The sequence below is a fragment of the Lissotriton helveticus genome, chromosome 8, assembly GCF_964261635.1.
Source record: "Lissotriton helveticus chromosome 8, aLisHel1.1, whole genome shotgun sequence".
In the NCBI taxonomy this organism is placed as follows: domain Eukaryota; kingdom Metazoa; phylum Chordata; class Amphibia; order Caudata; family Salamandridae; genus Lissotriton; species Lissotriton helveticus.
The window spans coordinates 1,344,659,571-1,344,677,890 of NC_136069.1; the positions used below are offsets into that span (position 1 = coordinate 1,344,659,571).

General features: G+C 42.5%; 1 protein-coding gene across 4 annotated transcripts in view; it reads left to right on the forward strand.

The window, feature by feature from the left end:
• Positions 1–18,320, forward strand: part of DCAF6 (DDB1 and CUL4 associated factor 6) — a 592,636-nt gene that overhangs the window by 281,002 nt on the left and 293,314 nt on the right. The window lies entirely within an intron of this gene.

The window sequence follows — 18,320 nt, forward strand, 5'->3', positions numbered from 1 at the left end:
AGTTGCGGTCTGTTGTACGCCTTTCCGCCTATACCACTTCTGCCCAGAGTGCTGAAGAAGATCAAGCGCGACCGGGCCCAAGTTATCCTTGTGGCTCCGGACTGGGCTCGAAGGTACTGGTATCCAGAGCTACTCAGTCTGTCAGTCGATCCCCCGGTTCGTCTGCCTCTTCAGGAGGACCTTCTGTCGCAGCAGCAGGGGACGGTCCTCCACCCGAACCTGTCCAGTCTCCACCTCCATGCTTGGAGATTGAGCGGCGACAGTTGAGGCCATTTGACTTGCCTCCTGAAGTCTGTAACATCATTCTGGCAGCCAGGCGTCCCTCCACAAAGTCGGTATACGCCTGCAGGTGGAACAGATTTGTGGCATGGTGCACAGCAAAGGCTGTGGATCCCCTTTCTGCCCCTCTTTCTGAGGTTCTTCTCTTCCTTCTTTCACTTGCCCAGCAGGGCTCTGCTCTGGGCACTATCAAGGGCTACCTTTCTGCCCTTTCAGCCTTTCTCAGGCTACCTGATCTGCCTTCTTTGTTCAAGTCCTCTATTGTTAACAGATTTCTTAAGGGCATCACTCACACGTTTCCTCCTGTTCCGTTTGTGATGCCTCAGTGGGACTTGAACCTGGTTTTAACATTCCTGATGTGCGCTCCCTTTGAGCCACTTCACACCTGTCCTCTTCGCCTTCTGACGTTGAACACTGCTTTCCTGGTTGCCATCACCTCTGCCAGGAGAGTGAGTGAGCTCCAGGCTCTTTCTTGTACTCCACCTTTCCTTTCTGTCCATCCGGACAAAGTCGTGCTTCGTACCAAACCTTCTTTCCTGCCCAAGGTTGTCACGGCCTTTCACACCGGGCAGTCTATCACCTTGCCAACCTTCTTCCCGCCACCGCATCCCTCTAAAGAGCAAGAGCGGCTCCACCGTCTGGACCCAAAACGTGCGCTCTCATTCTATTTGGATCGCACACGCCAGTTCCGGGTGGATGACCAACTCTTTGTTGGTTACGTGGGCGCTAAGAAGGGGAAAGCGGGGCACAAGAGGACCATCTCCCGGTGGATCATCCTGTGTATCCAGGCTTGCTACTCCTTGGCTAGGAAGGAGCCCCCGGTTGGACTGCGGGCTCATTCTACCCGAGCGACGGCGACCACCACTGCCCTGGGCAGAGGTGTGCCCTTACAAGACATCTGTCAGGCAGCTACGTGGGCATCGCTGCACACGTTTGCTAGACACTACTGCCTGGACAGCCAAGTCCGGAGGGATGGCTTCTTTGGCCGTTCCGTCCTCCAGGACTTTCTGGTGTGAGTATTGGTTCGCAGACCCACCACCGGGGTTGGTATTGCTGGGGTATCTATTCTAAGGTAAGGAATCTAATACTAACGTGTCTCTTTCAGATGCACAAGTTACTACTTGTGTAACGATATATCTGTAAGAGACATTAGTTAGTATTAGATTCCTTACCGGCCCACCCATCCTCCCTGTTCTGCGAACCGATACCTAGGGTTAGGGTTGTCCCCTTCAGGGCCCTAGTTTCACTGGCACCAGTGTTGGTTTTTGGCATAGCTCTGCGTTTCTGGCGCGGAAAAGCTGTGTCTAAGAACTGACGTCAGCACGCGGAGGCGGCGTCTAAGTACTCCGACGACGTCATCACGGCGCCGACGACGGACGCGGAGCCGCAGACGACGCCTACCGACGCGCAAGGGTACTGCTACGCAAAATTTTCCGGATCCAGTCTGACGCCTGGGGATATTCTAAGGTAAGAAATCTAATACTAACTAATGTCTCTTACAGATATATCGTTACACAAGTAGTAACTTGTGCGACTTGTACCCCGTCAACACATTCCTCACATTTAAGATGGCATGGGAGAGCTTTGGTTTCGATAGGAACCAATGTCTCCAGTATGGCAAAATCAGAAATACAAAACGGGGGATATGGATGATCCTTCTGACCCACCTACACTAGAGGAGACCCGGGTCGACACATGGTGCCTCACTTATACAAAACTGTGATGAGTGGGACAAAGAATTGCTGGAGCCCATCTCGGACAGGGAATGGGAAAGAGCTGGTTCCATGTTCCAAGACAGGTCCAGTAGTAGCAGGTTTAAACTAACACACTTCCTTTTTTGCACTGCACTTACTACTACACTGGTCACATATACACAGATTTTACGTTACTTGAACCCCTGCCTGGCCAAGATGTGGTTAGAAGGACAGAAAATTCACACATATGACATTGGCTTGCAGGAATCTCGCGGGAGGTGGTTCAGACACAGGTGACATCAGTAAGACTGGAAGAGTTGATTTAGCAGTGTCTGCTAGCATCATCCCTAATCCCAAAAAAAACGCAAATCACAATATAGGTTTGTAGCACTGGCCTTGCTACTGGGAAAACATAGAATAGCAATACATAGGATGACTCTTCGTTGCCCATCTCTGGCATCCTGAATGTGGATGTTGTCAAGTGCGCCAGTGCAGAGTCCCGAGAGATGACAAAGGTGCGGACGGATCAAAAGCAAATGATAGACTTCTGAATTAGGACAGACGTGATTGAGTTGCTAATTGCCTCTCCAGAGCTGGGGTTTTAGAGAAACACTAGACCCTGTGGTATCGCATTGTGTCAGCGTGCAGATTCTCTACTATGGTAGAGTTTGATGAAAGACTTGCTCCTTTACTTACAACTCTATACGTGCTGAATGCTTGGGTTTTATAACAAAATGGCCACACTGCTAAGACCTCTCTACATGGTGAAGATTGGGTGTCAAAGGCTTTACTGAGGAACTCCTCCCTCTGCAAGCACCTTTTCTCTGTATGAACAGGGTGTATAATTGGGTTTGCTTAGAGTAGCCTCTCTAGTGACTTGTCAGCACCGAGTGAAGGTGCGGAGTAGAAGATTTTAGAGGAGCACTAGGCCCTGTTGTATCACATTGTAACAGGGTGCACATTCTCTGTGGTAGAGTTTGATGAAAGACTGTATCCTTTTCTTACAATTCTATACAGGGTGAATGCTTAGTTTTTACGACAACATAGTCCCTCTGCTGAGACCTCTCTATAAAGGGTTGTGTCCTGTATCCAGTTATGTTACCAGAAGGCTAATAAGACCTTAGGATGTAAGCCTAAGGCTCATTCCACCAGGGGCAAAGCGGCTACCACGGCTTTGCTTCGTAATGTTCCCATTGCAGAGATCTGCAGGGCTGCCACTTGGAAGTCGGTCCATACCTTTGCTAAGCATTACTGTCTGGATTCTGATGCCAGAGCAGATGCTCAGGTTGGGCAGGCTTCGTTAAGAAATCTGTTTGCACAGTAGTGGTGTTGTCTTTTTGTCCACCGCCGGTTAGATTGTTGGGATGGGCTTGCCATTCTATTCACTAGATTATGACTATACACAGAGATCCCCAACTACAGAAGGAGTAGTTTCTAACCTGTAACTCCAGTTCTGTAGTAGGTGTATCTCTGTTATAGTCATAAGCGCCCGCCCTCCTCCCCGGTGGAGAAAATAGTACTGTAATGTATGCTACAAGCCTTCCTTTTTACACCTTCAAAAAGAACTGAAAGTAAAAGGAGTTTGCTGTGCGTCATGGGATACCGAGGGTCTCTGGAGAGGTCCTTAAAGGCACAGTATCCCTTTTCAAGACACATAATGGCAGCCTATGGGGGCTTGTCTGTCCATCCCTTCCTCTCGATCATTCCAAGGATTTTGTGAAGGGAAAGTTTCTCTTTGGGTGAAACTTAGCAGACTGTGTTAAATGTGATGTTGGTGGAATATTCTTTGCATTTCTAGTTGAAGTACTGGACAGTGTAGCCTTACAGGTATAGGCTGCATTATTGTCTTTAATTAAGTGTCTATGCAGGACTGCACTGAGGACAATTTAAGAGATTATTTTTGATTGCTCCGGGGTCCACTCACATGGGCTGGACTATTCACTAGATTATGACTATAACAGAGATACATGATATGATCAAGCGGAACCGCTTGCCCTCTGCGCACTGTTGCGAATCCAAATTGGATATTAACAAATGAACCAATATAAATTAACTAACGTTCAAAATATGCTTAATACATAAAAACGCATAAGCTCTGGAAAATTCATTCAATGCGAATTTTTACTAGCATCATAGCATTATAATACGTGATATTCAGTGCACTAATACAATGAGTTCATCACATCGAAATTTCTGATGTTTAAATCACATCAAACATATATTTTATCTCGCAAGTTGCCCTTGCCCAATGCATTTCGGGCCTCACGGCCCTTCGTCAGGGGCGATACCTGAAAAACATAAACATAATGTACTTTCACTCCATTGAAAATTCTTCAACTGCATAGTTGAAAGTTTACCACAGCAATTAACTCAGTGTTACAATATTATCATTTAAAAAAAGGAGCCATACGTGTATAAAAGAACAATATACAGGTGAAAGACATGTGTCTGAGAGTTTTTCAAATAGGTATTAAACCTAAACTCACTTGTTATGTAATTTAACAAACTGGAGGGAGATGTGTAGTCTATAACGTGTCCCAATGAACGTGTCCCGGTGTTATTAGACTTGGCGTTACGATATACTGAAATAAAAACACACCAACAATAACCAAAACAGTTTGATGTGGATATTGAAAAGATATGTGAAGAATTAAATACCGCACTCACTTATTGAGAAATATAACGAACTGCAGGGAGATGTATAATCTGTGATGTGTCCCGGTAAATTGTCCCGGTGTTGTTAGGCTTGGCGTTTCAATGTACTAAAAATAAAAATAAAAAATACCGACAATAACCAGACTGTTTGATATGGATCTTGAAAAGATGCGAGAAGGATTAAACACCGCACTCACTGTTGATCGACAATAACAACTAAATGGAACGGGAGCGCAAGTCAAAAATCCATTCAGTCAGGATGCAATGTGTCCAAACCTGAGGGGATGAAGCATACACAAGCCTTAACGGTGCGTTCAATATGCGTGACATGAACAGTATATCCTCTGGTAATCGAAGAGGAAAAAGACATCTAATGAAGAAAAAGCTTTGATGAACGATTATATCTATAAAGAAGGGTAAGTTTTTTAAAAAAAATTGACGGGTGAACAACCACACCATTGGATTGAACCAACCTTTCGTAACTGGAATAGTTCAATGCCCATTAACAACCGCTCTTAGTGCTTCTGGAATTTTACTTGAGCTATTGTATGTCTGTTGTTTTCCCAGTGTACTGCCAAACTACTGTTGGTGTTTTGTTCCAGATCCTTGAAGTGGTCACCCCCACACCCGGAAAGAGCTTGACTAAGACTCTGTTACAGAGAGAAATATTTTGGATAAAGAGATTGCACACACAAGATCCCAAAGGGATCAACGATCGAGTAGATTTAATTTGTTTCCTGTGATTCTTGCATGAAACATGTACGCAGAAGGACTGTATCATTCTACAACTATATCACATGCTGTTTACACTTGTAGTTGTTTTTCCTTTCTTTTTACATCTGATTAGGTGAATTACATTCTAATTTGATTGTTTTTCTTCCACACTCTAGTACATCACTTGCACGTTTACCCACTACATCATGGCGTCCCCGCATATTCCTCCCTTGTTTGCAAGTCCGTTTTTTACTTTCTTGACATTAACGCGTCATAAACATGGCCGCCATATACCGTTCGGCGTTCGAACCGGCATTCATAGTCTGGCGTTCAGAACCGGGAGCAGCACAACAATGATGGGATTTGGAATACTTCGTAAGCGCTTTTAGTGGCAACAGGTACTTCATATAGTCAGCGTATAGGTTTTTCAGCCTTCTCTGGTTCATAGTTTGACTGAGCTTCGGTGTCGTTATTTTTTCAGAGGATCTGGTTCAGTTTTGGAAGAAGCACTAAGAGCGGTTGTTAATGGGCATTGAACTATTCCAGTTACGAAAGGTTGGTTCAATCCAATGGTGTGGTTGTTCACCCGTGAATTTTTTTTAAAAAACTTACCCTTCTTTATAGATATAATCGTTCATCAAAGCTTTTTCTTCATTAGATGTCTTTTTCCTCTTCGATTACCAGAGGATATACTGTTCATGTCACGCATATTGAACGCACCGTTAAGGCTTGTGTATGCTTCATCCCCTCAGGTTTGGACACATTGCATCCTGACTGAATGGATTTTTGACTTGCGCTCCCGTTCCATTTAGTTGTTATTGTCGATCAACAGTGAGTGCGGTGTTTAATCCTTCTCGCATCTTTTCAAGATCCATATCAAACAGTCTGGTTATTGTCGGTATTTTTTATTTTTATTTTTAGTACATTGAAACGCCAAGCCTAACAACACCGGGACAATTTACCGGGACACATCACAGATTATACATCTCCCTGCAGTTCGTTATATTTCTCAATAAGTGAGTGCGGTATTTAATTCTTCACATATCTTTTCAATATCCACATCAAACTGTTTTGGTTATTGTTGGTGTGTTTTTATTTCAGTATATCGTAACGCCAAGTCTAATAACACCGGGACACGTTCATTGGGACACGTTATAGACTACACATCTCCCTCCAGTTCGTTAAATTACATAAAAAGTGAGTCTAGGTTTAATACCTATTTGAAAAACTCTCAGACACATGTCTTTCACCTGTATATTGTTCTTTTATACACGTATGGCTCCTTTTTTTAAATGATAATATTGTAACACTGAGTTAATTGCTTTGGTAAACTTTCAACTATGCAGTTGAAGAATTTTCAATGGAGTGAAAGTACATTATGTTTATGTTTTTCAGGTATCGCCCCTGACGAAGGGCCGTGAGGCCCGAAATGCATTGGCCAAAGGCAACTTGCGAGATAAAATATATGTTTGATGTGATTTAAACATCAGAAATTTCGATGTGATGAACTCATTGTATTAGTGCACTGAATATCGCGTATTATAATGCTATGATGCTAGTAAAAATTAGCATTGAAGGAATTTTCCAGAGCTTATTCGTTTTTATGTATTAAGCATATTTTGAACGTTGGTTAATTTATATTGGTTCATTTGTTAATATCCAATTTGGATTTGCAACAGTGCGCAGAGGGCAAGCGGTTCCGCTTGATCATATCATGTACTAAGTCATTGGCGCAGTATGGGCATTGCGCCTACCTCTACAGCACGCGTTGAATAATGAAGATACAACTTTTATTGTAAACTGTTGAATGAAAGGAGTGCCTCTCCCATAACTAATTTTTGTTTTATAACAGAGATACCCCTACTACAGAACTGGAGTTACAGGTATGAAACTACTCCTTCTTTTATACACTTCATGACACTCCTACTGTCTGTCCTGCTTCACATTTTTTCCTTGTCCTCTCCATTCGATCTCACAGGATCGTTGAAAGACCGCATGGTAAGGTACACTTTGGAAATTGTCCATGAGACACTTGTGAGAGTCTTGTGGGATCATACGGAGCCCACGCAGCAAACTTTACTTGCAGATGCAGGCAACTGACTCTTGCAGGACTCTTGTGTGATTGAAGAAGAATTTCCAAACCGCCCACGGTATTAAATACAAATATAGATTAACACTTTTTGTCTTTCTAAACTACACTTAATATATTCAGATATTTTCACTATGTACAGTCAGTTTGTGGAATTTTAAAGCACTTTCAATACATAATTTCACATCAACACTACATTAACATTCACAGTTTTTTTCTTGCTTAAACCATCACCTATCTTTTAAACAATATATTACTTAGACAAGTTTATTCCAGCAAGACTGACTACAGCCCGCATCCATGCAGTACAGTTTTCTAGTCAATCCATTTATTATAGATTGCTAAGAGCCAGGTCAAACGTAAAAAGAAACATCCTCTGCCAATATACGAAAGCATAAAAAAACTTTGACCAATAGTACACTCTTTTAGAAAACTCACACTGTTTAACCAATAACTGTGTACCATTCAAACAACAGTTGCTCAATGCGTAACCTACTTTCATAATTTACCATAATCTACCAATAGCATGTCTACTTTTCCCACCTTCCCTTTTTTCCCTCCTAAACTAACTTCATATTCTTCCTGATTATTACTCATTCTGCTGCACACTCCTGTTGTGACTGGCATCCAGGTACTGCATCTCGGTCTGCGTCTAGATTTTGAGACAGCTCTATCCACTGGGCTAGACAATATGCCATAAAATTTGCTATCAACAGTAATTTGGATTACCCCAATTGAACATCACTTGGATTGGTCACTGAGGTATGAAGTGGCATCAATTGTTACAAATGGTTAAGAGCACTTTGGAATGTGAGCACCCATATCTCATGATAGTACATACCTACGCACATTCACAGGGGTTGGGCTCGAAATCGAAATGAAGGAGAAAATTTGTCAGTTGATGTCTCTTTCCTCATACAGCCTCGATAGAGAAATCCTGGAGGCATGTTAATAAAACAATTGCTGTATTTCGTTGTGACGATTGGATGGGCCCTATTTATCATGATAACATCCGTTTTGATATGCCAGGTATCTACATGCGAGATGGAGTGTGCTTCATTGAGGAGAGAGGCAGGATCTTCCTTAATAACATAGAGTCTAGCCACTTTGATGACACTTCTCTCTAGACAACAAATGTGCATAGGGACTGGCCTCTATGCTGAGATCTCTCTCTTGGATGACAAGCATACACAGCAGGGCGTTGGGAGGGACTGACCTTTCCATTGAGACCTCCCACATAGTTGGCGGGTGTGTAGAGAGACTGACTCATGAGACTCCTACCCAGAGTGACGGGTGTCCGTAGTAGAGTGTGGAGGAGGATTGGCCACTCTGCTGAGAGCTCGCTGTTGGTCGACAGGCATGCTTAATAGGGTGTAGGGCGGGACTGGACTCTCCTCTGAGACCTCTATCTTAGACGGTGGGTGTTTGTAGTAGAGTGTGTAGAGGGATTAGCATCTCGGCCGAGCGCTGAGACCACTCTCTTGGATGATGGATGTGCTTAGAAGGGTGCAAGGAGGGACTGGGCTCTCCTCTAAGAACTTTCTCTTGGATGACAGTTGTATCTGGTATGTGTAAACCACAAACGAATCACCCCTCAGGATTTCAAGGTGCTGGGGGCCAGTTGTGTGTAGTAGATTATGTAGAGGGACAGGCGTCTCCTCAGAGACCTCTCTCTTGAATAATAGGTTGTGGGAAGGGACTCACCTCTTCACTGACACCTCTCCCCCAGGCAACGTTTATGCATTGTAGTGTGATGGAATGGACTGGCCTTTCCGCTGACACCCCTCCCCTGGATGCTTGGCTGCTTAATATGGTGTGGGGAAGGATTGACCTTTCCACTGACACCTCTCTAATAGGCGATGGGTGTGCACATTAGGTTATGGGGAGGAACTTGTCTCTCCACTGAGACCCCTACACAGGGTGACAGGTGTGCATAGTAGGGTGTAAGTAGGAACTGCTCTCTCCACTGAGATGTCTACCCAGGGTGACAGGTGTGCATTGTAGGTTGTGGGAAGAAACTGCTCTCTCTGCTGACACCTCTCCCTAGGATGACTGGCATGCAAAGCAGGGTGTGGGGAGGGAGTGATCTCTCAACTGACACTTCTCCTCTAGGTGACAGCTGTGATTAATAAAGTATGGAAATAGACTTCCCTTTCCACAGACATCCCTCCCCTAATTGACAGGTTAGCACAGCAGGGTGGGGGGTAGGACTGACTGACACCTCTTTCCTAGGTAACGGGTGTGCGTTCTAGGGTGTGGGGAGGGATCAGCCTCTCCATTGAGACCCACTCCACTGGGTGACAGGTGTGCTTTGGAAATTGTAGGGAGAAAATTCCCTCTCCACTGAGACTTCTCCCCAGGGTGACTGGTGTGCATACTAGGGTGGGGAGGGGGCGGGGAGTGGACTCTCCACTGAGGTTCCTCCCTAGAGTGACAGGTTTGGGGCGGGACTGGCTTCTCTATTGACACCCTTACCCAGGATGACGGGTGAGCGTAGTATGGTGTGGGGAGCGACTGCCAATGCTTTTTCCCCCCACAGTCCTGCGTGATCCCGACATTTATAAGAAAAGGAATTTATAGTTTGCATCATCATGCTACTAACACCTCATAGACCTCCTCTCAATAGTAGGGGCATAGGATGCCTTTACCCTGCCACCTCATACAGCTTTTTATTTTATTTTCACAACCCCATGAATTGTTCCCCATATTCAGTATTGCCAGCCATTTAATTACTATTCCTCCAACAGTCAGCCAATCGGAGCGCTGGCTCCCACAGGGCTCTCGCAAGACTCTCGCCAAGTCAACAATCCAGTTATACAAATATTTTTTATTCTTAATTTCTCAAACACTACTCAACGGATTAACACGAAATCACCAAAAGCACGCTTTCTGGACCAGGATATCGCTTCCTTTCAAATTTGGTGTTGTTCCATTTAGCCGTTTTTGCGCTATTGTGTTCCAAAAAGCCCATATATGCAGATTTTGCATTTGGGACCCCGCATTTTTCTCAGTGCCCTTTTGATGATTCAACCCGAAACTTTCCAGGAAGGAGCTATGCAAAAGAGCACTTTTTTGGAAAGTTTTGTGAAGATTTGCCAAACGGCACCAAACTTAGTAGCAAACCAAAAAGCCATTTCCTATGTAAACACCATCCTAACTATAATTACCCAGTGGCGAACTCCATTGTGTAATATATTATACTGTGGCAGGATTTTTTGGTTTGATAATAACTTTAACACAGTATGACCGATCTTCACAAAACTTCCCCCCCCCAAAAAAACGTTTTATCGACCTCAGCTAATTTCGGGAATGTTTCGGGTGATCCTTTAAGAAGGGGCTGAGAAAAGTGTGTGGGGGTAGTCCCAAAACATGTTTAACCCATGCTATTTACTATAGAGACTTTAGACATAGCCACAGCCAAAACGGTTGAACAGAATCACGTCAAATTCGGCAGAAAGCTTGATCTTTACCTAGAAAGCATGCGGTTTGTGATTTGGTGTAAATTTGTTCAGTAGTTATTGAGAGATTAAGGCACACAATCTGAGTTGGAACTTTATGTTCTTCAGCTGCAGTGTGAGGACCCTTTGTGGTTGGTGGTTCTGTGGCTGTAATGATGTCACCTGAAGAGTGTTAAAGATTAAAGAAAGACTCCAAGACATGTTTATGGCTGTTTTGAGTACAAAATGGTTTATTTAAAATATTTTTGTAACAGTAATTACTATTAATCATTGCTTGTATGTACATGGGAATACACTATATTATAGTTATTGATATATTATTGTAGTGTTTTCATAACAAAGACAATAAGTCTGCTTTATATTTGCTGATGTTCTGTCCCCCTGATAAATCCTATAGGACTGCCTTTTATATTTTGGTGTTCTGACCCTTTGACAAAGCCAATAGGTCTGGCTTTCTCAAAATGACACCCCCTTATATTGTTACGTTACGTTAAAAAAGCCTCAGGAATTCACTGAAAAAAACAAAGGTTAAAGTGACATGGTAAGGATAGGGTAATAATATCTTACTTTACATTTAAAAAATCCCTCATATTGTGTATGTATATAGCAGACACCAGGTATGAAGAACATACTTTACTCGAAGATCACCAGTAGACCAGCCTTGATAGGGGTACAAGTATAATGGTCTGCATCCATTGACTTTAGATTGTTCCCAACCACTGTCAATTTCTCATAGCCTGGATTGAGGACACAGTAATCACCATCGCAAAGAGTGGTGCGCTTATAGTGAACTCTCAACATCAGAACTCTTCTCTACTGTATCCGAACTATTAAAAAACAAAAAAAGCTTCCCAAAGCACAGCAGATGATTTTCATCACAACACGTATTATGATCCAGCACGATTTACAAAAATATGAGTTTATTTTTTCTAAATTCGGTTTGCAATTGATAACTTACCTTAGCAAATTGAATATTTTGTTTACCTTAATTGCCTGGATCAGTATTATAAAACCTTCATACTATCTAAAATTTTGTTTTTTTAAGAACAAATTTTGACTAGTGCCTCAGAAGAAAATCGAGCCAAATTCAAACAGCACATTTGTGTGATTTTATAACTTTACTGCAGCTTAAATGTTGTGAAAAATGTTATCGCTTACTTTATTATGTTGGTGCAATCCCCAATGACAAGTGATTCATGGAAAGAAGCACAAGTAAAGGTGAAAATAATATGTGGGAGAAAACAGAAGTTTGATCCTATTTTCTTATTCTAATTGACTTAACTCGCCTAAAATTAAAAGACAAATATGCAGATCTGTGGATTTCCAAGGGCCTTACAGTAACCATAAGATTAATTGTGAGAAATTGTAATAAGCAGTCATAAATCTGAAGATCGATTGTTGGATCAAGGACATGATTACTTAAGCCTACTTAGAGCAAATTATTTTCAAACTTAAGGAAAGAATATAGTTTTGTCTTAACTATCTTGAATTATGAAATAGGTATATGAGATAAGTTTTTACTTTGTCTTCTGCAAACTGGAAAAAGTTAAGATAGGGCCAATATTAGTAATTATGCCTTGTTATATTTTCAACCATACTTAACTTCTGGTCCTTGACCGTTTATATGTAGGTTTCTTTTAAAGTTGTGATTACACCTCTTTGCTTTTAGATTGGAGTGTTGAGAAAAGAATGATAGTTTAAGTAAGATATACAGCATGTGTTTATTTGAAATTCAGGGACTTATTTATATCTCGACAGATGGAAAACATTTGTCACAAACGTGCCAGATATCCCGTCCGCCATTTTACGATCTCCATAGGATATAACGGGTTAATAATACGGCGGATGGGATCTCCATCACCTTTAATGTGGAGTATTCCCCTCCGTCAAGATCTAAATCAGGACCTGAGTCCTTAGAACACATAATAACCATATGCCCTTCTGCACCTAAGAATCTGCTTTTTATGCCCCATATTCAGACAATATTAGATAACATTTAAAGAGGTATTCTTGTTATATTTATTTTATTTATCTGATAGAGATATCTAGCTGCAGATTCCTTAACTTACAATATCCCCAGGCGTCAGACTGGATCCGGAAATTAATTTTTGCAGCACCTCTGTGCGCTGAGGGGGGGGGGGGGTGTGGCGCCACACGACCCCGCCCTGACGTCGTCCACGTACGTGACGTCAGCGAAGTCATATAAGTCCCTCCCGGCGCACTCTGACGTCAGTTTCCTTATTCTCCACGTGCAACTCTGATCCGGAGTGAGCGGAGTGAGTGGTTCCTCTGGCCTGTTTTCAGGCCCCCTCTTTCGACGGTTGCGTCAAGGAACAGAGTGCGATGCCTTCAAAACTTGTACTTCTTGTTCGCGGCAGATGTCTGCGACCGACCCGCATCTTATATGAATGTGGTGTCTGGGCGAGCACAATGAATCCACAGACTGCGAAGCCTGCCAGCGCCGAAGGCCGATTGGTTTGCCACCCAGGAACGTCGGAGATGTGGTGTCGTTAGGGCGCGGCCCGGTTGGGTCCCCTCTATGGTCCACATGGAGTCATTGGGGCGCTGCCCACCCGGGTCCCCCACTATGACTCACGATGCCTCTGCCGCGCCGCAAAGCCCCCCCGTGTTCCCTGTGGTGCTGCAGGTGGTTGCCGGTGCTCATGGCCGGCCCTGCCTTGGCACGCCCCGGGCTTCTGGGCAGGCGGCCGCTTCTCCGGAGCCGGGGTCGGTGCTGCGCATTGGAATAATATAATCGGCAGTGTAGACGTAGGACTTAGATCAACTAGGTCTCTACTGACTATATTAGACTTAATTAGTTTTGCCAGCTACCTCAGAGGTCACTAGAAACTTTCTCGAATGTTCAGGAAAGGGTTAACCGTGCTGATTTAGACAAGAAGGGATTAGCTTCTGACAACCATAGGCCATGACAACTTTGCTCCCTCAGAATAAAGAGTATATCTCTAGAGTCGTGTGAAAACAATAGCCAACTATTTCACTCAGTCAATCGTGCATGCTTAGTTCCACCAGAGTGCAGAGAAATAGAGAGACGGGTGTTTTCAATAAAAAGGTGTTATTTTATTGAGAAGTCTTCTTTCTCATACAAGAGAAATGAATTGCTATAATTGTAATCCTTATCATAAAGTAAAGTGCATACAGTAAAAGTAGTATTATGAAATAATACTGTAAAAGCATTGATATGGTTTCTTAGACATATGATACTTTAAAATGGATAAAATCTATACATACATAAAAACATTGACTAACGTACTCAACTGGTGCTTCTAAGATACGCCTACCCCAGTGTACCTGACCTAAGCCTAATACGTGGGAAGGAGTAAGTGAGTTGCAGTTTTAAGTTAAGTTTAAGTTTTGCCAAGTATCGGAATCAAGAATTCTCTTAAGGGTTTAGTCAGCTCCGTACCTTGGTTATAGAATGAAGGAGGTCTTGTATCTCGCTTCTCAGGACTCGATCTCCCAGCAACCCGCGAGGGTGACTTGGGAACACCGGAGCTGGATTTTCTCGGCTGGAGAAAAAGACACCGTCTCTCTCAGTGCGTCAAGGGGAGGGGCGGTTTCCTTCGGCTCTCTGCAACAGCTAGGCTCTCGGGCAAGTAGAACGTCGCTCTGCTCCCAACCACCGTGTGTTTGCTTAAGGCAACGTTGGTATATTTATACCTGAAAGTTGCCGGGTTTGACGTAAGGTTGGACATAAGACGTCAATAAAAGATGTCACTAAGAACTGGCCGTTCTTTCAGTGCTCGCAGGAGTTCTAGGACAAATCAAAACAAAAGCATGGGGAATTCCCAGGTTGCTGGAGGTTTGGTTTGTTTAAAGAACTCGTTGTACTTTCTAGGAGTCTATGGGAGTAGCCTTGCCGTATTTGGACTGCATGGGCTATTACTAAATATGGATATGATTCCTATGCCTTTATAAGGATATTGTTTGTTATAACCACATAAGGGCATGAATCGGGAATATCGAATTAGGGTCCTAGATAGAAATACAACACCCACTCCACGTATGATTGTCCATCATTACTAAATCTAAGCAATATTAAACATATAACGATGCATGTGTGTTAAACAACCCACCCCAAAATACATAATTCGCATTTGAAATGGTGTATGGTTTATTCACGAAAAATTAGAAGCTCTGTTCTCTAAGAATAGTTCTACTTTAAGCAGAGTACCATGTGCCAGAAAAAGGGTAAATATTTTTGAAGTGAAGAAAAAAATAATTTCGCTTTCAGGGGAAAAAATAGTTCCAAATGTTTTCAGTAGTTGTGTTTATCAAAAACTCAAGGCCGAATTCAGTGTTCAGGGAACGCTGTGTGCTAATTGTTTTTAAAAGTTATTCTCGTTGTTAGGAGAGAACATCATATCAGACAGACTCGCAAAAAATTGGTCTACAACATCGGGTGAAAGTTCGACCAAGTTTGAAAATACTGTAACTGTGCAGTTCTGTGCGTGATTGCTATCATCGATGTTTGGATCAGCAATGCTCACAGAAGGTTGTACCTGCTTGGTGCTGCTTTCCTCTTGTACTTCACCGCCACCTACTCGTAATGGTGAAGTCTCAACGAATGCCGTCATCAGAATAGGTAGCCGCTGGGGACAACACGTTGCATGAGTCGTTACAGGACAAAGCAAAGCGTCGATATCCATTGGTACTGCTGATGGTAGTGTAAGACAGACGTCCAACACGCATTCTTCTCCGCATAGCAGACATTGAAGCACAGGTAAAATGCAATCCTGCCAGATTGGTCTGAATGAAAGAAACCAGGTTGTATTCAGATCTCTTAGCCGGGCCAATCCGAGGACCTTAGTGATACGGTCTCGGTATCGTATTGCTAGGATCGTTTCTTCCATCGTTGCCGGAGTCTTGTCTGTGGATTGGCTTGCCATATCGGAGCAGAAGGTACAAAAATAAAATTCCTGCCACGAGTCCCAAGATTAAGGGTAGGCCGCCAAAGACAGAATGGACAAAATTCGGGAAGATGCCCAGAACTGTTTCACAGGGTGCTAATAGTCCCGAAAAAACTGTCTTAAATACATGTGCGATGCCACTGGTATCAGACATGTTCAAGATTTGGCTTAACATTTCTACGAAATGCACGGGGCAATTTGTTGATAAAAGGGTATGTATCTCTCCTGCTGTCCTTGCGACTTGCAGTTCATACGTTTCTTTGGACGAGGTCAAAGGCACAGTAGTCTGTAAAAGAATAGACTTCATTCTGCTTAAAGTATCAATTCGAATAGAAGAGATATTCACATGAGGCCATATTGCCGCCTCCATGTCTGGATTGCTGTTTGGATACAATACTTGCATACAGCAAACGACCCTGGAAGTAACAGTTACGAGATAGCATTCTCCTAGCACCATTCCACAACAGCTGTGGTCATTTATTAAAATGTAGCTACCGTTAAAAAGTGGTCTGAAAAATGTCTCTATCTGTTTTGCTGGAGTGCCTTGCAGGTGACATGAAAGGTTATTTGAAGACCCTTCGCAAGCTCCATGCAAGTTAATACCTTGACACAGAAGTGTACCGCTTAGTGATTTTTTACAATTGTTACCACTAAGGAATACCTCCTTTTTCCTTTCACTATAACATTTGTGTGTGTAAGGTAAATCCCAGGTTGATTTGATGTATCCTTTACCCAACCTTTCATACTGGCCTGATGGTATATATTCTTGGCAATATTTAAACTGGAAAGTTGTTATCGGAATTGTAATTGTTCCGTGTATTATCCAGTCAATGACAGGTCTCTCTGACATTGTCAATGGTAATCTCTCAAGTTTTTCAATGCTCAGAATAGTATAGTCTGCTCCTTTTTGTGCCAAACTGATTTGTTTATCAGTAAGGTTAAAGATAGAAAATAATGACGTTATGTTGATTAGACGCCATGGCACGTAGCCTGAACGTAGGTTTTGCAACGTCCAGCCAAGCTGTACAATAGAACGCAATTGGGACTGACCATGTTGTAACATTAGCAAGTCCTGCTCTATTATATCAAAGGCAGATGATACAATGCTGTCCAGGGAATATATTCTGGAGGACAGATTCGTTAACCCATTGTCCACTACAGAAAGTGATTGTTCCAAATTTATACAATCAATTTCTCGTATTTTTTCCGCTGTTTCAATTTGCATTACTTTCCAAGCTTCGTTGTATGCAGCGTATATACCGGCCGCAATGAAACGTTTTTGACGCTGTTTGCGAGGTCCCATTATGAAATCTCGCAAGTCAGCACCTTCTTTAAGTAAAGTCAAGTGTTGCTTAATTTCAGCCAGTGTGGATTTTTGTAGCCACTCAAGGCATAATTTCCCTACACTGTATGTTGTAACTATCCCTGGATGTTGTCTCTGGGAATATCTAGGGTCTGGCCTGATCTGTTTAAACCCCTGTATTTTGTTCAGGAATCTATCTTGACAGTTATTTGTGTCTGTGGGCCAGATCAACCATTTTTTCTAATCAAGATGTGTTCTGTTTTGGTATAAGATATGGGATACGTCTATCTCCACATCTGTAGTGCTATTACTATCAGGTATGGGCTTCGGAATAGACGGTTTGTTTAAATCTTTTATCTTAGCTAAGCCAAGACAAGTAGTTTGTTGAATTGTATCATTCAGGAATATTATTTGTTCTGGGATCATGCAGGCTCTAAATAATGATTCTAGACCTTGTACCTGCCAGTCTTTTGTACCCCAGATGGTTTTTGTTTCAATGTTGTTTTTCCAGTATTCAATACCAAATGTAGACATTTTGTCATAACATTTTTCAGAATAAATCAATTTAGTATTTGTCAACATTGTTTTCATTCCTGTCTTATTTACCATTTTAAAATAAAACGTTTCTGGATCACTATTGTTAAACCCTGAGAAGTATGGAAATTTCACATAAAATATTTTCGAGCTGCCTTTTGGCGGAGTTGGACAATGTTCCCATTGATTATAATTATAAACATTTCTAGGTTGTGCAGATTTATGCAAATAGTGATGACCATAGTGATTGTAACAGTAAAATTCTTCATAATTTGACAAACCCTGTAAGTAATCATGTTCTGTGAATTTAGCTGACATTACTAAATCTGACATCATATTATTAATATTTTCAAAGTCCCAATCATCAGAAAAAGAACTGGGTATCACAAAGTCACTTAAGGAAACCTTAAACTGGTGTGGATACTTCAAGAGCTCAATCGGGCCAAAAATATCAAAATCAGTTCTGTCCCATGCTATACCACCAGGTATAGGCTTTGCTGTGATGTTCACTGATGAAAGTTCTCTTTTCTCGATGTGAGAGGATCTGTGAGACTTTAGGACCAGGTTGATGTTCTGGCTTGCTGTGTCCATTGTACTATATTTTCCATCAATGAATCTACCTAAGCATAAAACCATGATGAGCCAAAGCAGGAGAAAAAGTACACC